This window comes from Anser anser, assembly GCF_964211835.1.
Source record: "Anser anser genome assembly, chromosome: 16".
Classification (NCBI taxonomy): domain Eukaryota; kingdom Metazoa; phylum Chordata; class Aves; order Anseriformes; family Anatidae; genus Anser; species Anser anser.
This window is the reverse complement of record NC_139737.1, coordinates 16,538,508-16,563,586: the sequence shown is the minus strand read 5'-3', so window position 1 is coordinate 16,563,586 and position 25,079 is coordinate 16,538,508. Positions and strand designations below refer to the sequence as shown.

Below are 25,079 nucleotides of genomic sequence, written 5' to 3'. Positions count from 1 at the left end.
GACAGGGACACCTCCTTGGTAAGCTCTGCACCTTCACCTTCACTTTGGTGAGGAATACCTGCGATAGCATTTATACGTTAAATAAACATATTAACTGCCTAGTGGGTTAGGGGCATAGATTCATTTTAGCTGCCTATCGGGTCAGTGGAATAGACCCACAGGAAAGAGGACAATCCCTTGTCATGAAGACCTCAGGGTTCTCCCATTTGGCTGCATCTGTTCAAAAACCAGCATGCATACAAGCAATGCAGGAGAAGGATCTCTTCCGGAGATCCCCAAGGCTAGCCCTGATTGATCTGGCAAGGTTAACTCCCCCTTATCTGTAGCCTCCCAGACAGCATAAAGACACACGTAGCTAGTCTCCAAGACCACATACAAACTGCCTGTGCTATCAATACTGCCCTGGATGCCACACAGCTGGCAGATCTGGTTTGCCAAAACCTTGTGGCTACCTCCACATACAGATTTACTTTGGGATCCTGCCCTCAGATCGCTTCAGGCTAGGTACCTGACAACTTTGCCCAATTTGGGATCGAGGTACCTGCCTGGGTAACTTCACTAACCTTTGCTCATCTTGTTTTCCAAAACTTCTGGGCTAGCTCCAAAACACAACTGCTTGTCAATACCAGCTGAAGACCCCTCCACGTTACGTCTCTCTCAACTTTGGCCCTACTTTGGACGTAGCTGCATGCCTGCTAGCTACCTCTGCTTCCTCCACAAAAGCTTCTCAAAATGTTTGGGATTATTCCTGGGAGAGATTTACCTCTGGGTACCAGTTGGAAAGCCCTTCAGGGTAGGGACACCACAAGTTTGGCCAAGTTTACAAGGAAGTGTATGCCTGGTGGCTACCCTTGCCTTCTCACCTCTGCATGCTTCTGCAAAAGATTTGGCTTCCTCCAACAGAGATTTTTTCTTTGGGGATCCTAAACTCGGATTCCTCTGGGCTAGGTAACAGGGAATTTGGGCTACTTTGGAGGTTGGAACATGCCTGCTAGCTACCTTTGCCTCCGCCAGATTGTACTTTTGAAAAAGTTTTGCCTACCTACAGCAGTTCTGGACAAAAGCAGCATACCCGTCTGGGGTAGCTACCTGAATTTTGGCCAAATTGGGAATTATGCGCATGCCCAGTAGCTACCCGTTCCTCCTCCCAGGTATACTTTCTGAAATGTTTTGGGCCTCTTCCAGAGAGAGAGGGACTTGTGGATTTGGTCCGCAGAACCCTTCAGGATATGTAGCTGAGAACTTGGGACAATTTTCGACGGAGGTGCATGCCAAGAGGCTTCTCTTGCCTCTGCCTGATCTGGTTTGCCAAAACCTTGTGGCTACCTCCACATGCAGATTTACTTTGGGATCCTGCCCTCAGATCGCTTCAGGCTAGGTACCTGACAACTTTGCCCAATTTCCGATGGAGGTACCTGCCTGGGTACCTTCACTTCCCTTCCCTCATCTTATTTTCCAAAACTTCTGGGCTAGCTCCAAATACACAACTGTTTGTCAATACCAGCTGAAGACCCCTCCACATTACGTCTCTCTCAACTTTGGCCCTACTTTGGACGTAGCTGCATGCCTGCTAGCAACCACCGCTTCCTCCACAAAAGTTTCTTAAAATGTATGGGATTCTGCATGAGACACTTTTAGCTCTGGGGACCAGCTGCAAAGCCCTTCAGGGCAGGGGCACCAGCAGTTTGGCCAAGTTTATGCATAACTGTATGCCTGGTAGCCACCCTTGCCTTCTCACCTCGGCATGCTTCTAGAAAAAAGATTTGGCTTCCTCCAACAGAGATTTTTTCTTTGGGGATCCTAAACTCGGATACCTCTGGGCTAGGTAACAGAATTTTGGCCATTTTTGACGTTGATACATGCCCGGTACAATACTTTGGCTCCGCCAGATTGTACTTTTGAAAAGGTTTTGCCTACCCCGGGCAGTTCTGGACAAAAGCAGCGTACCTGTCTGGGGTAGCTACCTGAATTTTGGCCAAATTGGGAATTATGCACATGCCCAGTAGCTACCCGTTCCTCCTCCCAGGCATACTTTCTGAAATGTTTTGGGCCTCTTCCAGAGAGAGAGGGACTTGTGGATTCGGTCCACAGAAATCTTCAGGCTAGGTACCTGATTACTTGGGGCAATTTTCGACAGAGGTGCATACCAAGAGGCTTCTCTTGCCTCTGGCTGATCTGGTTTGGCAAAACCTTGTGGCTACCTCCACATACAGATTTACTTTGGGATCCTGCCCTCAGATCGCTTCAGGCTAGGTACCTGACAACTTTGCCCAATTTCCGACGGAGGTACCTGCCTGGATACCTTCACTTCCCTTCCCTCATCTTGTTTTCCAAAACTTCTGGGCTAGCTCCAAATACACAACTGCTTGTCAATACCAGCTGAAGACCCCTCCACGTTACGTCTCTCTCAGCTTTGGCCCTACTTTGGACGTAGCTACATGCCTGCTAGCTACCTTTGCTTCCTCCACAAAAGCTTCTCAAAATGTATGGGATTCGGCCTGAGATACATTTAGCTCTGGGTACCAGCTGCAAAGGCCTTCATGGTAGGGACACCACAAGTTTGGCCAAGTTTATGCATAACTGTATGCCTGGTAGCTACCCTTGCCTTCTCACCTTGGCATGCTTCTAGAAAAAAGATTTGGCTTCCTCCAACAGAGATTTTTTTTTGGGGGATCCTAAACTCGGATTCCCCTGGGCTAGGTAATAGAGAATTTGGGCTAATTTCGAGGTTGGTACATGCCCCGTAGCATACCTTTGCCTCCGCCAGATTGTACTTTTGAAAACGTTTCGCCTACCTGCAGCAGTTCTGGACAAAAGCAGCGTACCCGTCTGGGGTAGCTACCGGAATTTTGGCCAAACTGGGAATTATGCGCATGCCCAGTAGCTACCCGTTCCTCCTCCCAGGCATACTTTCTGAAATGTTTTGGCCTCTTCCAGAGAGAGAGGGACTTGTGGATTCGGTCCGCAGAACCCTTCAGGATAGGTACCTGAGAACTTGGGCCAATTTTCGACGGAGGTGCATGCCAAGAGGCTTCTCTTGCCTCCCGTTTATCTTGGTTGCCAAAACTTTGTGGCTACCTCCACATACAGATTTACTTTGGGATCTTGCCCTCAGATCGCTTCAGGGGAGGTACCTGACAACTTTGCCCAATTTGGGACGGAGGTACCTGCCTGGGTACCTTCACTTCCCTTCCCTCATCTTGTTTTCCAAAACTTCTGGGCTAGCTCCAAATACACAACTGCTTCTCAATACCAGCTGAAGACCCCTCCACATTACGTCTCTCTCAACTTTGGCCCTACTTTGGACGTAGCTGCATGCCTGCTAGCTACCTTTGCTTCCTCCACAAAAGCTTCTCAAAATGTATGGGATTCTGCCTGAGACACATTTAGCTCTGGGAACCAGCTGCAAAGCCCTTCAGGGTACGGACACCACAAGTTTGGCCACGTTTATGCATAACTGTATGCCTGGTAGCTACCCTTGCCTTCTCAACTTGGCATGCTTCTGCAAAAATTTGGCTTCCTCCAACAGAGATTTTTTTTTGGGGGATCCTAAACTCGGATTCCCCTGGGCTAGGTAATAGAGAATTTGGGCTAATTTGGAGGTTGGTACATGCCCGCTAGCTACCTTTGCCTCCGCAACATTGTACTTTTGAATAAGTTTTGCCTCCCTGCAGCAGTTCTGGACAAAAGCAGCGTACCCGTCTCGGGTAGCTACCTGAAGTTTGGCCAAATTGGGAATTATGCACATGCCCAGTAGCTACCCGTTCCTCCTCCCAGGCATACTTCGTAAAATGTTTTGGCCTCTTCCAGAGAGAGAGGGACTGGTGGATTCGTTCCGCAGAACCCGTCAGGATAGGTACCAGAGAACTTGGGCCAAATTTGGAGGGAGGTGCATGCCAAGAGGCTTCTCTTGCCTCTGGATGATCTGGTTTGCCAAAACCTTGTGCCTACCTCCACATACAGATTTACTTTGGGATCCTGCCCTCAGATCGCTTCCGGTTAGGTTTCCTGACAACTTTGCCCAATTTGAGATGGAGGTACCTGCCTGGGTACCTTCACTTCCCTTCGCTCATCTTCTTTTCCAAAACTTTGGGGCTAGCTCCAAATACACAACTGCTTGTCAATACCAGCTGAAGACCCCTCCGTATTAAGTCCCTCACAATTTTGCCTCTACTTTGGAGGTAGCTGCATGCCTGCTACCTACCTTTGCTTCTTCCACAAAAACTTCTCAAAATGTATGGGATTCTGCCTGAGAAACATTTAGCTCTGGGTACCAGCTGCAAAGCCCTTCAGGGTGGGGACACCACACGTTTGGCCAGCATTCTGCAGAAGTGTATGCCTGGTAGCTACCCTTCCCTCCTCACCTCGGCATGCTTCTAGAAAAAAGATTTGGCTTCCTCCAAGAGAGATTTTTTCTTTGGGGATCCTAAACTCGGAATCCCCTGGGCTAGGTAACAGAGAATTTGGACTACTTTGGAGGTTGGTACATGGCCGGTAGAATACTTTGCCTCCGCCAGATTGTACTTAGGAAAACGTTTCGCCTCCCTGCGTTAGTTCTGGACAAAAGCAGCGTACCCGTCTGGGGTAGCAACCGGAATTTTGGCCAAATTGGGAATTATGTGCGTGCCCAGTAGCTACCCATTCCTCCTCCCAGGCATACTTTCTGAAATGTTTTGGCCTCTTCCAGAGAGAGAGGGACTGGTGGATTCGGTCCGCAGAACCCTTCAGGATAGGTACCCGAGAACTTGGGCCAATTTTTGACGGAGGGGCATGCCAAGAGGCTTCTCTTGCCTCTGGCTGATCTGGTTTGCCAAAACCTTGTGGCTACCTCCACATACAGATTTCCTTTGGGATCCTGCCCTCAGATCGCTTCAGGCTAGGTACCTGACAACTTTCCCAATTTCCGACGGGGGTACCTCCCTGGGTACCTTCACTTCCCTTCGCTCATCTTGTTTTCCAAAACTTTTGGGCTAGCTCCAAATACACAACTGCTTGTCAATACCAGCTGAAGACCCCTCCACGTTACGTCTCTCTCAACTTTGGCCCTACTTTGGACGTAGCTGCATGCCTGCTAGCAACGATCGCTTCCTCCACAAAAGCCTCTCAAAATGTATGGGATTCTGCCTGAGATACATTTAGCTCTGGGTACAAGCTGCAAAGACCTTCAGGGTAGGGACACCACAAGTTTGGCCAAGTTTATGCATAACTGTATGCCTGGTAGCTACCCTTCCCTCCTCACCTCGGCATGCTTCTAGAAAAAAGATTTGGCTTCCTACAAGAGAGATTTTTTCTTTGGGGATCCTAAACTCGGATTCCCCTGGGCTAGGTAACAGAGAATTTGGGCGACTTTGGAGGTTGGTACATGGCCGGTAGAATACTTTGCCTCCGCCAGATTGTACTTTTGAAAAAGTTTTGCCTCCCTGCGGCAGTTCTGGACAAAAGCAGCGTACCCGTCTGGGGTAGCTACCGGAATTTTGGCCAACTTGGGAATTATCTGCATGCCCAGTAGCTACCCGTTCCTCCACCCAGGCATACTTTCTGAAATGTTTTGGCCTCTTCCAGAGAGAGAGGGACTTGTGGATTCGGTCCGCAGAACCCTTCAGGCTAGGTACCTGAGAACTTGGGCCAATTTTCGACGGAGGTGCATGCCAAGAGGCTTCTCTTGCCTCTGGCTGATCTGGTTTGCCAAAACCTTGTGGCTATCTCCACATGCAGATTTACTTTGGGATCCTGCCCTCAGATCGCTTCAGGCTAGGTAACTGACAACTTTGCCCAATTTCCGACGGAGGTACCTGCCTGGGTACCTTCACTTCCCTTTGCTCATCTTGTTTTCCAAAACTTCTGGGCTAGCTCCAAATACACAACTGCTTGTCAATACCAGCTGAAGACCCCTCCACGTTACGTCTCTCTCAACTTTGGCCCTACTTTGGACGTAGCTGCATGCCTGCTAGCAACGATCGCTTCCTCCACAAAAGCCTCTCAAAATGTATGGGATTCTGCCTGAGATACATTTAGCTCTGGGTACCAGCTGCAAAGCCCTTCAGGGCAGGGACACCACAAGTTTGGCCAAGTTTATGCATAACTGTATGCCAGGTAGCTACCCTTGCCTTCTCACCTTGGCATGCTTCTAGAAAAAAGATTTGGCTTCCTCCAACAGAGATTTTTTCTTTGGGGATCCTAAACTCGGATTCCCCTGGGTTAGGTAAGAGAATTTTGGCTATTTTGGACGTTGGTACATGCCCGGTAGCATACTTTGCCTCCGCCACATTGTACTTAGGGAAAATTTTGCCTTACCTGCGTTAGTTCTGGAAAAGCAGCTTACCTGTCTGGTATTTGTTACCTGCCTGTGTCTGCATGTCCTGTAGCTCTCACGGATTACCTCAAATTGCACGGAGCTTCCCCACTTTTTTCTCCATTTGTTGAGGTCTGGTCCTGTTTGACCCTTAAGGCTCTTTCCTAGCATCTCTTTGAGCCTTTCCTTTTGGCATTCTCTGAACGCTGCTGAAACCTCGGGTTGCTGCCTCAAACTCCTCCAAGGCTGTTGCTGTAATTTGTTTGTGTCCATCGGTGTACGTTCCCAACCCTGCAACAATGGAATAGACAGTTTTTGTTTGATTTTGTTTTGTCTAGTTGTTTCTTTTCATTATGACCTTTCCTTTCTTTGGTCTTTCCTTCAATCCTACCACTTTTGATAGTTTGAATCCTCCTCTTAGTTTTGTTGTTTCTTTGCTTTTTTCAGACATCAGCACGCCACCCCATTTTCCCTGTGCACTGCCTCCCTCATAGAATCCTACAATGCCTGGGGTTGGAAGGGACCTTAAAGACCATCCAGCTCGAGCCCACCTGCACTGGTGCCCCAGGACCCTGTTGGGAGCCGCACGTCTGGGCTGGGGCCAGCTCTGCCTTGGGGCTGACTGAGGCTGTGCCTGTCAGCCCTGCAGTGGGACATGGCGGTTGCCTAGCACCACTCTGGGTCACAATATGCACTGCCCCTGACAGCACAGGGCTGCCATGTGGTCACGGTCCCTGTCCTTGGCTTCCCAAGGAGCTGGGTCCCCATGCTTGGTCCTGAGCGAGGTGCTGGATGTGCGAGTCCAGGAGTCCCCAAGTGCCACAGGGTGGACTTCTCTCTCTTTCCCCTGGAGCTGAACACTCTCTTTTGGTTCCACCATACCTGTGCCCCTGAGAAGCTCCACAGCCAGGACGTCCATGGCCCAGCTCTCTCAAGCTCACGGCTGGGCTGTCCTGCCCCAGGGGGTCCTGCCAGGTGCCTGGAGCACACTGGAAAAGTTGGGCCTACATGCCTTAGTTCTGAACAAAAGCAGCATACCCAGGCTGTGACAAACCCTCTTTGCGCATCAGAACAGAATCCTGAAGTCTGCCGTGCCCAAAGTGAAACCTTTTTCTTCATTCCTTATAAAATAAACATTAAAGTTAACTCTTAAGGAGATAATGAGATTAAGGAAGTACATGCTAAACATAGAAGACTATAATACTCAACTTTTTGCCCAAAATATGCTCATTGTCATCCCAGGGTGGGACAGATAAGCTTAGGATATAAAAGTGTTAGGAGGTAGTGGTAAAAAAGTTAATGACAGCAAAACCCTAGAGTGAGGAAAAAAGGGAGAGCTGGGGGGTTGGGGGGGAGAAGAAAAATTGAAAACCTACAAGAGGCAGGCGATGTTCTGTGCTCCTTCTCCACCAAGACAGGGACACCTCCTTGGTAAGCTCTGCACCTTCACCTTCACTTTGGTGAGGAATACCTGCGATAGCATTTATACGTTAAATAAACATATTAACTGCCTAGTGGGTTAGGGGCATAGATTCATTTTAGCTGCCTATCGGGTCAGTGGAATAGACCCACAGGAAAGAGGACAATCCCTTGTCATTAAGACGTCAGGGTTCTCCCATTTGGCTGCATCTGTTCAAAAACCAGCATGCATACAAGCAATGCAGGAGAAGGATCTCTTCCGGAGATCCCCAAGGCTAGCCCTGATTGATCTGGCAAGGTTAACTCCCCCTTATCTGTAGCCTCCCAGACAGCATAAAGACACACGTAGCTAGTCTCCAAGACCACATACAAACTGCCTGTGCTATCAATACTGCCCTGGATGCCACACAGCTGGCAGATCTGGTTTGCCAAAACCTTGTGGCTACCTCCACATACAGATTTACTTTGGGATCCTGCCCTCAGATCGCTTCAGGCTAGGTACCTGACAACTTTGCCCAATTTGGGATCGAGGTACCTGCCTGGGTAACTTCACTAACCTTTGCTCATCTTGTTTTCCAAAACTTCTGGGCTAGCTCCAAAACACAACTGCTTGTCAATACCAGCTGAAGACCCCTCCACGTTACGTCTCTCTCAACTTTGGCCCTACTTTGGACGTAGCTGCATGCCTGCTAGCTACCTCTGCTTCCTCCACAAAAGCTTCTCAAAATGTTTGGGATTATTCCTGGGAGAGATTTACCTCTGGGTACCAGTTGGAAAGCCCTTCAGGGTAGGGACACCACAAGTTTGGCCAAGTTTACAAGGAAGTGTATGCCTGGTGGCTACCCTTGCCTTCTCACCTCTGCATGCTTCTGCAAAAGATTTGGCTTCCTCCAACAGAGATTTTTTCTTTGGGGATCCTAAACTCGGATTCCTCTGGGCTAGGTAACAGGGAATTTGGGCTACTTTGGAGGTTGGAACATGCCTGCTAGCTACCTTTGCCTCCGCCAGATTGTACTTTTGAAAAAGTTTTGCCTACCTACAGCAGTTCTGGACAAAAGCAGCATACCCGTCTGGGGTAGCTACCTGAATTTTGGCCAAATTGGGAATTATGCGCATGCCCAGTAGCTACCCGTTCCTCCTCCCAGGTATACTTTCTGAAATGTTTTGGGCCTCTTCCAGAGAGAGAGGGACTTGTGGATTTGGTCCGCAGAACCCTTCAGGATATGTAGCTGAGAACTTGGGACAATTTTCGACGGAGGTGCATGCCAAGAGGCTTCTCTTGCCTCTGCCTGATCTGGTTTGCCAAAACCTTGTGGCTACCTCCACATGCAGATTTACTTTGGGATCCTGCCCTCAGATCGCTTCAGGCTAGGTACCTGACAACTTTGCCCAATTTCCGATGGAGGTACCTGCCTGGGTACCTTCACTTCCCTTCCCTCATCTTATTTTCCAAAACTTCTGGGCTAGCTCCAAATACACAACTGCTTGTCAATACCAGCTGAAGACCCCTCCACGTTACGTCTCTCTCAACTTTGGCCCTACTTTGGACGTAGCTGCATGCCTGCTAGCAACCACCGCTTCCTCCACAAAAGTTTCTTAAAATGTATGGGATTCTGCATGAGACACTTTTAGCTCTGGGGACCAGCTGCAAAGCCCTTCAGGGCAGGGGCACCACAAGTTTGGCCAAGTTTATGCATAACTGTATGCCTGGTAGCCACCCTTGCCTTCTCACCTCGGCATGCTTCTAGAAAAAAGATTTGGCTTCCTCCAACAGAGATTTTTTCTTTGGGGATCCTAAACTCGGATACCTCTGGGCTAGGTAACAGAATTTTGGCCATTTTTGACGTTGATACATGCCCGGTACAATACTTTGGCTCCGCCAGATTGTACTTTTGAAAAGGTTTTGCCTACCCCGGGCAGTTCTGGACAAAAGCAGCGTACCTGTCTGGGGTAGCTACCTGAATTTTGGCCAAATTGGGAATTATGCACATGCCCAGTAGCTACCCGTTCCTCCTCCCAGGCATACTTTCTGAAATGTTTTGGGCCTCTTCCAGAGAGAGAGGGACTTGTGGATTCGGTCCACAGAAATCTTCAGGCTAGGTACCTGATTACTTGGGGCAATTTTCGACAGAGGTGCATACCAAGAGGCTTCTCTTGCCTCTGGCTGATCTGGTTTGGCAAAACCTTGTGGCTACCTCCACATACAGATTTACTTTGGGATCCTGCCCTCAGATCGCTTCAGGCTAGGTACCTGACAACTTTGCCCAATTTCCGACGGAGGTACCTGCCTGGATACCTTCACTTCCCTTCCCTCATCTTGTTTTCCAAAACTTCTGGGCTAGCTCCAAATACACAACTGCTTGTCAATACCAGCTGAAGACCCCTCCACGTTACGTCTCTCTCAGCTTTGGCCCTACTTTGGACGTAGCTACATGCCTGCTAGCTACCTTTGCTTCCTCCACAAAAGCTTCTCAAAATGTATGGGATTCGGCCTGAGATACATTTAGCTCTGGGTACCAGCTGCAAAGGCCTTCATGGTAGGGACACCACAAGTTTGGCCAAGTTTATGCATAACTGTATGCCTGGTAGCTACCCTTGCCTTCTCACCTTGGCATGCTTCTAGAAAAAAGATTTGGCTTCCTCCAACAGAGATTTTTTTTTTGGGGATCCTAAACTCGGATTCCCCTGGGCTAGGTAATAGAGAATTTGGGCTAATTTCGAGGTTGGTACATGCCCCGTAGCATACCTTTGCCTCCGCCAGATTGTACTTTTGAAAACGTTTCGCCTACCTGCAGCAGTTCTGGACAAAAGCAGTGTACCCGTCTGGGGTAGCTACCGGAATTTTGGCCAAACTGGGAATTATGCGCATGCCCAGTAGCTACCCGTTCCTCCTCCCAGGCATACTTTCTGAAATGTTTTGGCCTCTTCCAGAGAGAGAGGGACTTGTGGATTCGGTCCGCAGAACCCTTCAGGATAGGTACCTGAGAACTTGGGCCAATTTTCGACGGAGGTGCATGCCAAGAGGCTTCTCTTGCCTCCCGTTTATCTTGGTTGCCAAAACTTTGTGGCTACCTCCACATACAGATTTACTTTGGGATCTTGCCCTCAGATCGCTTCAGGGGAGGTACCTGACAACTTTGCCCAATTTGGGACGGAGGTACCTGCCTGGGTACCTTCACTTCCCTTCCCTCATCTTGTTTTCCAAAACTTCTGGGCTAGCTCCAAATACACAACTGCTTCTCAATACCAGCTGAAGACCCCTCCACATTACGTCTCTCTCAACTTTGGCCCTACTTTGGACGTAGCTGCATGCCTGCTAGCTACCTTTGCTTCCTCCACAAAAGCTTCTCAAAATGTATGGGATTCTGCCTGAGACACATTTAGCTCTGGGAACCAGCTGCAAAGCCCTTCAGGGTACGGACACCACAAGTTTGGCCACGTTTATGCATAACTGTATGCCTGGTAGCTACCCTTGCCTTCTCACCTTGGCATGCTTCTGCAAAAATTTGGCTTCCTCCAACAGAGATTTTTTTTTGGGGGATCCTAAACTCGGATTCCCCTGGGCTAGGTAATAGAGAATTTGGGCTAATTTGGAGGTTGGTACATGCCCGCTAGCTACCTTTGCCTCCGCAACATTGTACTTTTGAATAAGTTTTGCCTCCCTGCAGCAGTTCTGGACAAAAGCAGCGTACCCGTCTCGGGTAGCTACCTGAAGTTTGGCCAAATTGGGAATTATGCACATGCCCAGTAGCTACCCGTTCCTCCTCCCAGGCATACTTCGTAAAATGTTTTGGCCTCTTCCAGAGAGAGAGGGACTGGTGGATTCGTTCCGCAGAACCCTTCAGGCTAGGTACCAGAGAACTTGGGCCAAATTTGGAGGGAGGTGCATGCCAAGAGGCTTCTCTTGCCTCTGGCTGATCTGGTTTGCCAAAACCTTGTGCCTACCTCCACATACAGATTTACTTTGGGATCCTGCCCTCAGATCGCTTCAGGCTAGGTACCTGACAACTTTGCCCAATTTCCGATGGAGGTACCTGCCTGGGTACCTTCACTTCCCTTCCCTCATCTTATTTTCCAAAACTTCTGGGCTAGCTCCAAATACACAACTGCTTGTCAATACCAGCTGAAGACCCCTCCACGTTACGTCTCTCTCAACTTTGGCCCTACTTTGGACGTAGCTGCATGCCTGCTAGCAACCACCGCTTCCTCCACAAAAGTTTCTTAAAATGTATGGGATTCTGCATGAGACACTTTTAGCTCTGGGGACCAGCTGCAAAGCCCTTCAGGGCAGGGGCACCAGCAGTTTGGCCAAGTTTATGCATAACTGTATGCCTGGTAGCCACCCTTGCCTTCTCACCTCGGCATGCTTCTAGAAAAAAGATTTGGCTTCCTCCAACAGAGATTTTTTCTTTGGGGATCCTAAACTCGGATACCTCTGGGCTAGGTAACAGAATTTTGGCCATTTTTGACGTTGATACATGCCCGGTACAATACTTTGGCTCCGCCAGATTGTACTTTTGAAAAGGTTTTGCCTACCCCGGGCAGTTCTGGACAAAAGCAGCGTACCTGTCTGGGGTAGCTACCTGAATTTTGGCCAAATTGGGAATTATGCACATGCCCAGTAGCTACCCGTTCCTCCTCCCAGGCATACTTTCTGAAATGTTTTGGGCCTCTTCCAGAGAGAGAGGGACTTGTGGATTCGGTCCACAGAAATCTTCAGGCTAGGTACCTGATTACTTGGGGCAATTTTCGACAGAGGTGCATACCAAGAGGCTTCTCTTGCCTCTGGCTGATCTGGTTTGGCAAAACCTTGTGGCTACCTCCACATACAGATTTACTTTGGGATCCTGCCCTCAGATCGCTTCAGGCTAGGTACCTGACAACTTTGCCCAATTTCCGACGGAGGTACCTGCCTGGATACCTTCACTTCCCTTCCCTCATCTTGTTTTCCAAAACTTCTGGGCTAGCTCCAAATACACAACTGCTTGTCAATACCAGCTGAAGACCCCTCCACGTTACGTCTCTCTCAGCTTTGGCCCTACTTTGGACGTAGCTACATGCCTGCTAGCTACCTTTGCTTCCTCCACAAAAGCTTCTCAAAATGTATGGGATTCGGCCTGAGATACATTTAGCTCTGGGTACCAGCTGCAAAGGCCTTCATGGTAGGGACACCACAAGTTTGGCCAAGTTTATGCATAACTGTATGCCTGGTAGCTACCCTTGCCTTCTCACCTTGGCATGCTTCTAGAAAAAAGATTTGGCTTCCTCCAACAGAGATTTTTTTTTTGGGGATCCTAAACTCGGATTCCCCTGGGCTAGGTAATAGAGAATTTGGGCTAATTTCGAGGTTGGTACATGCCCCGTAGCATACCTTTGCCTCCGCCAGATTGTACTTTTGAAAACGTTTCGCCTACCTGCAGCAGTTCTGGACAAAAGCAGTGTACCCGTCTGGGGTAGCTACCGGAATTTTGGCCAAACTGGGAATTATGCGCATGCCCAGTAGCTACCCGTTCCTCCTCCCAGGCATACTTTCTGAAATGTTTTGGCCTCTTCCAGAGAGAGAGGGACTTGTGGATTCGGTCCGCAGAACCCTTCAGGATAGGTACCTGAGAACTTGGGCCAATTTTCGACGGAGGTGCATGCCAAGAGGCTTCTCTTGCCTCCCGTTTATCTTGGTTGCCAAAACTTTGTGGCTACTTCCACATACAGATTTACTTTGGGATCTTGCCCTCAGATCGCTTCAGGGGAGGTACCTGACAACTTTGCCCAATTTGGGACGGAGGTACCTGCCTGGGTACCTTCACTTCCCTTCCCTCATCTTGTTTTCCAAAACTTCTGGGCTAGCTCCAAATACACAACTGCTTCTCAATACCAGCTGAAGACCCCTCCACATTACGTCTCTCTCAACTTTGGCCCTACTTTGGACGTAGCTGCATGCCTGCTAGCTACCTTTGCTTCCTCCACAAAAGCTTCTCAAAATGTATGGGATTCTGCCTGAGACACATTTAGCTCTGGGAACCAGCTGCAAAGCCCTTCAGGGTACGGACACCACAAGTTTGGCCAAGTTTATGCATAACTGTATGCCTGGTAGCTACCCTTGCCTTCTCACCTTGGCATGCTTCTGCAAAAATTTGGCTTCCTCCAACAGAGATTTTTTTTTGGGGGATCCTAAACTCGGATTCCCCTGGGCTAGGTAATAGAGAATTTGGGCTAATTTGGAGGTTGGTACATGCCCGCTAGCTACCTTTGCCTCCGCAACATTGTACTTTTGAATAAGTTTTGCCTCCCTGCAGCAGTTCTGGACAAAAGCAGCGTACCCGTCTCGGGTAGCTACCTGAAGTTTGGCCAAATTGGGAATTATGCACATGCCCAGTAGCTACCCGTTCCTCCTCCCAGGCATACTTCGTAAAATGTTTTGGCCTCTTCCAGAGAGAGAGGGACTGGTGGATTCGTTCCGCAGAACCCTTCAGGCTAGGTACCAGAGAACTTGGGCCAAATTTGGAGGGAGGTGCATGCCAAGAGGCTTCTCTTGCCTCTGGCTGATCTGGTTTGCCAAAACCTTGTGCCTACCTCCACATACAGATTTACTTTGGGATCCTGCCCTCAGATCGCTTCCGGTTAGGTTTCCTGACAACTTTGCCCAATTTGAGATGGAGGTACCTGCCTGGGTACCTTCACTTCCCTTCGCTCATCTTCTTTTCCAAAACTTTGGGGCTAGCTCCAAATACACAACTGCTTGTCAATACCAGCTGAAGACCCCTCCGTATTAAGTCCCTCACAATTTTGCCTCTACTTTGGAGGTAGCTGCATGCCTGCTACCTACCTTTGCTTCTTCCACAAAAACTTCTCAAAATGTATGGGATTCTGCCTGAGAAACATTTAGCTCTGGGTACCAGCTGCAAAGCCCTTCAGGGTGGGGACACCACACGTTTGGCCAGCATTCTGCAGAAGTGTATGCCTGGTAGCTACCCTTGCCTTCTCACCTCGGCATGCTTCTGCAAAAGATTTGGCTTCCTCCAACAGAGATTTTTTCTTTGGGGATCCTAAACTCGGATTCCTCTGGGCTAGGTAACAGAGAATTTGGGCTACTTTGGACGTTGGTACATGCCCGCTAGCTACCTTTGCCTCCGCCACATTGTACTTTTCAAACCATTTTGCCTCTCTGCGGCAGTTCTGGACAAAAGCAGCGTACCCGTCTGGGGTAGCTACCTGAAGTTTGGCCAAATTGGGAATTATGCGCATGCCCAGTAGCTACCCATTCCTCCTCCCAGGCATACTTTCTGAAATGTTTTGGCCTCTCCCAGAGAGAGAGGGACTTGTGGATTCGGTCCGCAGAACCCTTCAGGCTAGGTACCTGAGGACTTGGGCCAAATTTGGAGGGAGGTGCATGCCAAGAGGCTTCTCTTGCCTCTGGATGATCTGGTTTGCCAAAACCTTGTGCCTACCTCCACATACAGATTTCCTTTGGGATCCTCTCCTCAGATCGCTTCAGGGGAGGTACCTGACACCTTTGCCCAATTTGAGAAGGAGGTACCTGCCTGGGTACCTTCACTTCCCTTCGCTCATCTTCTTTTCCAAAACTTTGGGGCTAGCTCCAAATACACAACTGCTTCTCAATACCAGCTGAAGACCCCTCCACGTTACGTCTCTCTCAACTTTGGCCCTACTTTGGACATAGCTCCATACCTGCTAGCTACCTTTGCTTCCTCCACAAAAGCTGCTCAAGATGTTTGGGATTCTGCCTGAGACACATTTAGCTCTGGGTACCAGCTGCAAAGCCCTTCAGGGTACGGACACAACAGGTTTGGCCAAGTTTAGAGGGAAGTGTATGCCTGGTAGCTTCCCTTGCCTTCTCACCTTGGCATGCTTCTAGAAAAAAGATTTGGCTTCCTCCAAGAGAGATTTTTTCTTTGAGGATACTAAACTCGGATCCCTCTAGGCTAGGTAACAGAGAATTCTGGCTAATTTGGACGTTGGTACATGCCCGCTAGCTACCTTTGCCTCCACCACATTGTACTTAGGGAAAATTTTGCCTTACCTGCGTTAGTTCTGGAAAAGCAGCATACCCGTCTCTTATTTGTTACCTGCCTGTGTCTGCATGTCCTGTAGCTCTCACGGATTACCTCAAATTGCACGGAGCTTCCCCAGGTTTTTCTCCATTTGTTGAGGTCTGGTCCTCTTTGCCCCTTAATGCTCTTTCCAAGCATCTCTTTCAGCCTTTCCTTTTGGCATTCTCTGAACACAGCTGAAACCTCGGGTTGCTGCCTCAAACTCCTCCAAGGCTGTTGCTCTAATTCCTTTGTGTCCATCGGTGTACGTTCCCAACCCTGCAACAATGGAATAGACAGTCTTTGTTTCATTTTCTTTTGTCTGGTTGTTTCTTTTCATTATGACCTTTTCTTTCTTTGGTCTTTCCTTCAATCCTACCACTTTTGATAGTTTGAATCCTCCTCTTAGTTTTGTTGTTTCTTTGCTTTTTTCAGACATCAGCACCCCACCCCATTTTCCTTGTGCACTGCCTCCCTCACAGAATCCTACAATGGCTGGGGTTGGAAGAGACCTTGAAGACCATCCAGCTCGAGCCCACCTGCACTGGTGCCCCAGGACCCTGTTGGGAGCCGCACGTCTGGGCTGGGGCCAGCTCTGCCTTGGGGCTGACTGAGGCTGTGCCTGTCAGCCCTGCAGTGGGACATGGCGGTTGCCTAGCACCACTCTGGGTCACAATATGCACTGCCCCTGACAGCACAGGGCTGCCATGTGGTCACGGTCCCTGTCCTTGGCTTCCCAAGGAGCTGGGTCCCCATGCTTGGTCCTGAGCAAGGTGGTGCATGTGCGAGTCCATGAGCCCCCAAGTGCCACAGTGCGGACTTCTCACTCTTTCCCCTGGAGATGAACACTCTCTTTTGGTTCCACCATACCTGTGCCCCTGAGAAGTTCCATACCCACGACGTCCATGGCCCAGCTCTCTCAAGCTCACCGCTGGGCTGTCCTGCCCCAGGGGGTCCTGCCAGGTGCCTGGAGCACACTGGAAAAGTTTGGCCTACATGCCTTAGTTCTGAACAAAAGCAGCATACCCAGGCTGTGCCAAACCCTCTTTGCGCATCAGAACAGAATCCTGAAGTCTGCCGTGCCCAAAGTGAAACCTTTTTCTTCATTCCTTGTAAAATAAACATTAAAGTTAACTCTTAATAAGATAATGAGATTAAGGAAGTACATGCTAAACATAGAAGACTATAATACTCAACTTTTTGCCCAAATTACGCTCATTGTCATCCCAGGCTGGGACAGATAAGCTAGGATATAAAAGTGTTAGGAGGTAGTGGTAAAAAAATTAATGATAGCAAAACCCTAGAGTGAGGAAAAAAGGGAGAGCTGGGGGGTTGGGGGGGAGAAGAAAAATTGAAAACCTACAAGAGGCAGGCAATGTTCTGTGCTCCTTCTCCACCAAGACAGGGACACCTCCTTGGTAAGCTCTGCACCTTCACCTTCACTTTGGTGAGGAATACCTGCGATAGCATTTATACGTTAAATAAACATATTAACTTCCTTGTGGGTTAGTGGCATAGATTCATTTTAGCTGCCTATCGGGTCAGTGGAATAGACCCACAGGAAAGAGGACAATCCCTTGTCATGAAGACGTCAGGGTTCTCCCATTTGGCTGCATCTGTTCAAAAACCAGCATGCATACAAGCAATGCAGGAGAAGGATCTCTTCCGGAGATCCCCAAGGCTAGCCCTGATTGATCTGGCAAGGTTAACTCCCCCTTATCTGTAGCCTCCCAGACAGCATAAAGACACACGTAGCTAGTCTCCAAGACCACATACAAACTGCCTGTGCTATGGATGCCACACAGCTGCCCTGGATGCCACACAGCTGGCAGATCTGGTTTGCCAAAACCTTGTGGCTACCTCCACATACAGATTTACTTTGGGATCCTGCCCTCAGATCGCTTCAGGGGAGGTACCTGAAAACTTTGCCCAATTAGGGACCGAGGTACCTGCCTGGGTACCTTCACTTCCCTTCGCTCATCTTGTTTTCCAAAACTTCTGGGCTAGCTCCAAAACACAACTGCTTGTCAATACCAGCTGAAGACCCCTCCACGTTACGTCTCTCTCAACTTTGGCCCTACTTTGGACGTAGCTGCATGCCTGCTAGCTACCTTTGCTTCCTCCACAAAAGCTTCTCAAAATGTATGGGATTCTGCCTGAGATACATTTAGCTCTGGGTACCAGCTGCAAAGCCCTTCAGGGTAGGGACACCACAAGTTTGGCCAAGTTTATGCATAACTGTATGCCTGGTAGCTACCCTTCCCTCCTCACCTCGGCATGCTTCTAGAAAAAAGATTTGGCTTCCTCCAAGAGAGATTTTTTCTTTGGGGATCCTAAACTCGGATTCCCCTGGGCTAGGTAACAGAGAATTTGGACTACTTTGGAGGTTGGTACATGGCCGGTAGAATACTTTGCCTCCGCCAGATTGTACTTAGGAAAACGTTTCGCCTCCCTGCGTTAGTTCTGGACAAAAGCAGCGTACCCGTCTGGGGTAGCAACCGGAATTTTGGCCAAATTGGGAATTATGTGCGTGCCCAGTAGCTACCCGTTCCTCCTCCCAGGCATACTTTCTGAAATGTTTTGGCCTCTTCCAGAGAGAGAGGGACTGGTGGATTCGGTCCGCAGAACCCTTCAGGATAGGTACCCGAGAACTTGGGCCAATTTTTGACGGAGGGGCATGCCAAGAGGCTTCTCTTGCCTCTGGCTGATCTGCTTTGCCAAAACCTTGTGGCTACCTCCACATACAGATTTACTTTGGGATCCTGCCCTCAGATCGCTTCAGGCTAGGTACCTGACAACTTTGCCCAATTTCCGATGGAGGTACCTGCCTGGGTACCTTCACTACCCTTCGCTCATCTTCTTTTCCAAAACTTTTGGGCTAGCTCCAAATACACAACTGCTTGTCAATACCAGCTGAAGACCCCTCCACGTTACGTCTCTCTCAACTTTGGCCCTACTTTGGACGTAGCTGCATGCCTGCTAGCTACCTTTGCTTCCTCCACAAAAGCCTCTCAATATGTATGGGATTCTGCCTGAGATACATTTAGCTCTGGGTACCAGCTGCAAAGCCCTTCAGGGTAGGGACACCACAAGTTCGGTCAAGTTTACAGGGAAGTGTATGCCTGGTAGCTACCCTTGCCTTCTCACCTTGGCATGCTTCTAGAAAAAAGATTTGGCTTCCTCCAACAGAGATTTTTTCTTTGGGGATCCTAAACTCGGATACCTCTGGGCTAGGTAACAGAGAATTTGGGCTAATTTGGAGGTTGGTACATGCCCCGTAGCATACTTTGCCTCCGCCAGATTGTACTTTTGAAAACGTTTCGCCTCCCTGCGGCAGTTCTGGACAAAAGCAGCGTACCCGTCTGGGGTAGCTACCGGAATTTTGGCCAAATTTGGAATTATGCGCATGCCCCGTAGCTACCCGTTCCTCCTCCCAGGCATACTTTCTGAAATGTTTTGGCCTCTTCCAGAGAGAGAGGGACTTGTGGATTCGGTCCGCAGAACCCTTCAGGATAGGTACCCGAGAACTTGGGCCAATTTTTGACGGAGGGGCATGCCAAGAGGCTTCTCTTGCCTCTGGCTGATCTGGTTTGCCAAAACCTTGTGGCTACCTCCACATGCAGATTTCCTTTGGGATCCTGCCCTCAGATCGCTTCAGGCTAGGTACCTGACAACTTTCCCAATTTCCGACGGAGGTACCTCCCTGGGTACCTTCACTTCCCTTCGCTCATCTTGTTTTCCAAAACTTTTGGGCTAGCTCCAAATACACAACTGCTTGTCAATACCAGCTGAAGACCCCTCCACGTTACGTCTCTCTCAGCTTTGGCCCTACTTTGGACGTAGCTACATGCCTGCTAGCTACCTTTGCTTCCTCCACAAAAGCTTCTCAAAATGTATGGGATTCGGCCTGAGATACATTTAGCTCTGGGTACCAGCTGCAAAGGCCTTCATGGTAGGGACACCACAAGTTTGGCCAAGTTTATGCATAACTGTATGCCTGGTAGCTACCCTTGCCTTCTCACCTTGGCATGCTTCTAGAAAAAAGATTTGGCTTCCTCCAACAGAGATTTTTTTTTTGGGGATCCTAAACTCGGATTCCCCTGGGCTAGGTAATAGAGAATTTGGGCTAATTTCGAGGTTGGTACATGCCCCGTAGCATACCTTTGCCTCCGCCAGATTGTACTTTTGAAAACGTTTCGCCTACCTGCAGCAGTTCTGGACAAAAGCAGCGTACCCGTCTGGGGTAGCTACCGGAATTTTGGCCAAACTGGGAATTATGCGCATGCCCAGTAGCTACCCGTTCCTCCTCCCAGGCATACTTTCTGAAATGTTTTGGCCTCTTCCAGAGAGAGAGGGACTTGTGGATTCGGTCCGCAGAACCCTTCAGGATAGGTACCTGAGAACTTGGGCCAATTTTCGACGGAGGTGCATGCCAAGAGGCTTCTCTTGCCTCCCGTTTATCTTGGTTGCCAAAACTTTGTGGCTACCTCCACATACAGATTTACTTTGGGATCTTGCCCTCAGATCGCTTCAGGGGAGGTACCTGACAACTTTGCCCAATTTGGGACGGAGGTACCTGCCTGGGTACCTTCACTTCCCTTCCCTCATCTTGTTTTCCAAAACTTCTGGGCTAGCTCCAAATACACAACTGCTTCTCAATACCAGCTGAAGACCCCTCCACATTACGTCTCTCTCAACTTTGGCCCTACTTTGGACGTAGCTGCATGCCTGCTAGCTACCTTTGCTTCCTCCACAAAAGCTTCTCAAAATGTATGGGATTCTGCCTGAGACACATTTAGCTCTGGGAACCAGCTGCAAAGCCCTTCAGGGTACGGACACCACAAGTTTGGCCAAGTTTATGCATAACTGTATGCCTGGTAGCTACCCTTGCCTTCTCACCTTGGCATGCTTCTGCAAAAATTTGGCTTCCTCCAACAGAGATTTTTTTTTGGGGGATCCTAAACTCGGATTCCCCTGGGCTAGGTAATAGAGAATTTGGGCTAATTTGGAGGTTGGTACATGCCCGCTAGCTACCTTTGCCTCCGCAACATTGTACTTTTGAATAAGTTTTGCCTCCCTGCAGCAGTTCTGGACAAAAGCAGCGTACCCGTCTCGGGTAGCTACCTGAAGTTTGGCCAAATTGGGAATTATGCACATGCCCAGTAGCTACCCGTTCCTCCTCCCAGGCATACTTCGTAAAATGTTTTGGCCTCTTCCAGAGAGAGAGGGACTGGTGGATTCGTTCCGCAGAACCCTTCAGGCTAGGTACCAGAGAACTTGGGCCAAATTTGGAGGGAGGTGCATGCCAAGAGGCTTCTCTTGCCTCTGGCTGATCTGGTTTGCCAAAACCTTGTGCCTACCTCCACATACAGATTTACTTTGGGATCCTGCCCTCAGATCGCTTCAGGCTAGGTACCTGACAACTTTGCCCAATTTCCGATGGAGGTACCTGCCTGGGTACCTTCACTTCCCTTCCCTCATCTTATTTTCCAAAACTTCTGGGCTAGCTCCAAATACACAACTGCTTGTCAATACCAGCTGAAGACCCCTCCACGTTACGTCTCTCTCAACTTTGGCCCTACTTTGGACGTAGCTGCATGCCTGCTAGCAACCACCGCTTCCTCCACAAAAGTTTCTTAAAATGTATGGGATTCTGCATGAGACACTTTTAGCTCTGGGGACCAGCTGCAAAGCCCTTCAGGGCAGGGGCACCACAAGTTTGGCCAAGTTTATGCATAACTGTATGCCTGGTAGCCACCCTTGCCTTCTCACCTCGGCATGCTTCTAGAAAAAAGATTTGGCTTCCTCCAACAGAGATTTTTTCTTTGGGGATCCTAAACTCGGATACCTCTGGGCTAGGTAACAGAATTTTGGCCATTTTTGACGTTGATACATGCCCGGTACAATACTTTGGCTCCGCCAGATTGTACTTTTGAAAAGGTTTTGCCTACCCCGGGCAGTTCTGGACAAAAGCAGCGTACCTGTCTGGGGTAGCTACCTGAATTTTGGCCAAATTGGGAATTATGCACATGCCCAGTAGCTACCCGTTCCTCCTCCCAGGCATACTTTCTGAAATGTTTTGGGCCTCTTCCAGAGAGAGAGGGACTTGTGGATTCGGTCCACAGAAATCTTCAGGCTAGGTACCTGATTACTTGGGGCAATTTTCGACAGAGGTGCATACCAAGAGGCTTCTCTTGCCTCTGGCTGATCTGGTTTGGCAAAACCTTGTGGCTACCTCCACATACAGATTTACTTTGGGATCCTGCCCTCAGATCGCTTCAGGCTAGGTACCTGACAACTTTGCCCAATTTCCGACGGAGGTACCTGCCTGGATACCTTCACTTCCCTTCCCTCATCTTGTTTTCCAAAACTTCTGGGCTAGCTCCAAATACACAACTGCTTGTCAATACCAGCTGAAGACCCCTCCACGTTACGTCTCTCTCAGCTTTGGCCCTACTTTGGACGTAGCTACATGCCTGCTAGCTACCTTTGCTTCCTCCACAAAAGCTTCTCAAAATGTATGGGATTCGGCCTGAGATACATTTAGCTCTGGGTACCAGCTGCAAAGGCCTTCATGGTAGGGACACCACAAGTTTGGCCAAGTTTATGCATAACTGTATGCCTGGTAGCTACCCTTGCCTTCTCACCTTGGCATGCTTCTAGAAAAAAGATTTGGCTTCCTCCAACAGAGATTTTTTTTTTGGGGATCCTAAACTCGGATTCCCCTGGGCTAGGTAATAGAGAATTTGGGCTAATTTCGAGGTTGGTACATGCCCCGTAGCATACCTTTGCCTCCGCCAGATTGTACTTTTGAAAACGTTTCGCCTACCTGCAGCAGTTCTGGACAAAAGCAGTGTACCCGTCTGGGGTAGCTACCGGAATTTTGGCCAAACTGGGAATTATGCGCATGCCCAGTAGCTACCCGTTCCTCCTCCCAGGCATACTTTCTGAAATGTTTTGGCCTCTTCCAGAGAGAGAGGGACTTGTGGATTCGGTCCGCAGAACCCTTCAGGATAGGTACCTGAGAACTTGGGCCAATTTTCGACGGAGGTGCATGCCAAGAGGCTTCTCTTGCCTCCCGTTTATCTTGGTTGCCAAAACTTTGTGGCTACTTCCACATACAGATTTACTTTGGGATCTTGCCCTCAGATCGCTTCAGGGGAGGTACCTGACAACTTTGCCCAATTTGGGACGGAGGTACCTGCCTGGGTACCTTCACTTCCCTTCCCTCATCTTGTTTTCCAAAACTTCTGGGCTAGCTCCAAATACACAACTGCTTCTCAATACCAGCTGAAGACCCCTCCACATTACGTCTCTCTCAACTTTGGCCCTACTTTGGACGTAGCTGCATGCCTGCTAGCTACCTTTGCTTCCTCCACAAAAGCTTCTCAAAATGTATGGGATTCTGCCTGAGACACATTTAGCTCTGGGAACCAGCTGCAAAGCCCTTCAGGGTACGGACACCACAAGTTTGGCCACGTTTATGCATAACTGTATGCCTGGTAGCTACCCTTGCCTTCTCACCTTGGCATGCTTCTGCAAAAATTTGGCTTCCTCCAACAGAGATTTTTTTTTGGGGGATCCTAAACTCGGATTCCCCTGGGCTAGGTAATAGAGAATTTGGGCTAATTTGGAGGTTGGTACATGCCCGCTAGCTACCTTTGCCTCCGCAACATTGTACTTTTGAATAAGTTTTGCCTCCCTGCAGCAGTTCTGGACAAAAGCAGCGTACCCGTCTCGGGTAGCTACCTGAAGTTTGGCCAAATTGGGAATTATGCACATGCCCAGTAGCTACCCGTTCCTCCTCCCAGGCATACTTCGTAAAATGTTTTGGCCTCTTCCAGAGAGAGAGGGACTGGTGGATTCGTTCCGCAGAACCCTTCAGGCTAGGTACCAGAGAACTTGGGCCAAATTTGGAGGGAGGTGCATGCCAAGAGGCTTCTCTTGCCTCTGGCTGATCTGGTTTGCCAAAACCTTGTGCCTACCTCCACATACAGATTTACTTTGGGATCCTGCCCTCAGATCGCTTCCGGTTAGGTTTCCTGACAACTTTGCCCAATTTGAGATGGAGGTACCTGCCTGGGTACCTTCACTTCCCTTCGCTCATCTTCTTTTCCAAAACTTTGGGGCTAGCTCCAAATACACAACTGCTTGTCAATACCAGCTGAAGACCCCTCCGTATTAAGTCCCTCACAATTTTGCCTCTACTTTGGAGGTAGCTGCATGCCTGCTACCTACCTTTGCTTCTTCCACAAAAACTTCTCAAAATGTATGGGATTCTGCCTGAGAAACATTTAGCTCTGGGTACCAGCTGCAAAGCCCTTCAGGGTGGGGACACCACACGTTTGGCCAGCATTCTGCAGAAGTGTATGCCTGGTAGCTACCCTTGCCTTCTCACCTCGGCATGCTTCTGCAAAAGATTTGGCTTCCTCCAACAGAGATTTTTTCTTTGGGGATCCTAAACTCGGATTCCTCTGGGCTAGGTAACAGAGAATTTGGGCTACTTTGGACGTTGGTACATGCCCGCTAGCTACCTTTGCCTCCGCCACATTGTACTTTTCAAACCATTTTGCCTCTCTGCGGCAGTTCTGGACAAAAGCAGCGTACCCGTCTGGGGTAGCTACCTGAAGTTTGGCCAAATTGGGAATTATGCGCATGCCCAGTAGCTACCCATTCCTCCTCCCAGGCATACTTTCTGAAATGTTTTGGCCTCTCCCAGAGAGAGAGGGACTTGTGGATTCGGTCCGCAGAACCCTTCAGGCTAGGTACCTGAGGACTTGGGCCAAATTTGGAGGGAGGTGCATGCCAAGAGGCTTCTCTTGCCTCTGGATGATCTGGTTTGCCAAAACCTTGTGCCTACCTCCACATACAGATTTCCTTTGGGATCCTCTCCTCAGATCGCTTCAGGGGAGGTACCTGACACCTTTGCCCAATTTGAGAAGGAGGTACCTGCCTGGGTACCTTCACTTCCCTTCGCTCATCTTCTTTTCCAAAACTTTGGGGCTAGCTCCAAATACACAACTGCTTCTCAATACCAGCTGAAGACCCCTCCACGTTACGTCTCTCTCAACTTTGGCCCTACTTTGGACATAGCTCCATACCTGCTAGCTACCTTTGCTTCCTCCACAAAAGCTGCTCAAGATGTTTGGGATTCTGCCTGAGACACATTTAGCTCTGGGTACCAGCTGCAAAGCCCTTCAGGGTACGGACACAACAGGTTTGGCCAAGTTTAGAGGGAAGTGTATGCCTGGTAGCTTCCCTTGCCTTCTCACCTTGGCATGCTTCTAGAAAAAAGATTTGGCTTCCTCCAAGAGAGATTT

The 25,079-nt window shown here is 49.2% G+C and overlaps 2 long non-coding RNA genes across 2 annotated transcripts in view; both read right to left on the bottom strand.

Annotated features, from left to right (window-relative positions):
* The window catches only part of LOC310882731, a 673,777-nt gene that overhangs the window by 490,163 nt on the left and 158,535 nt on the right, over nt 1–25,079 (bottom strand). The window lies entirely within an intron of this gene.
* LOC310882625 overlaps nt 1–25,079 on the bottom strand; it is a 93,271-nt gene that overhangs the window by 13,803 nt on the left and 54,389 nt on the right. The window contains exons 7-9 of the long non-coding RNA XR_014573058.1: nt 17,123–24,042; nt 8,409–16,868; nt 704–4,204 (exon numbers count right to left, since the gene is read on the bottom strand). This is a non-coding gene — a long non-coding RNA (uncharacterized lncRNA). The remainder of the gene's footprint in view (nt 1–703; nt 4,205–8,408; nt 16,869–17,122; nt 24,043–25,079) is intronic.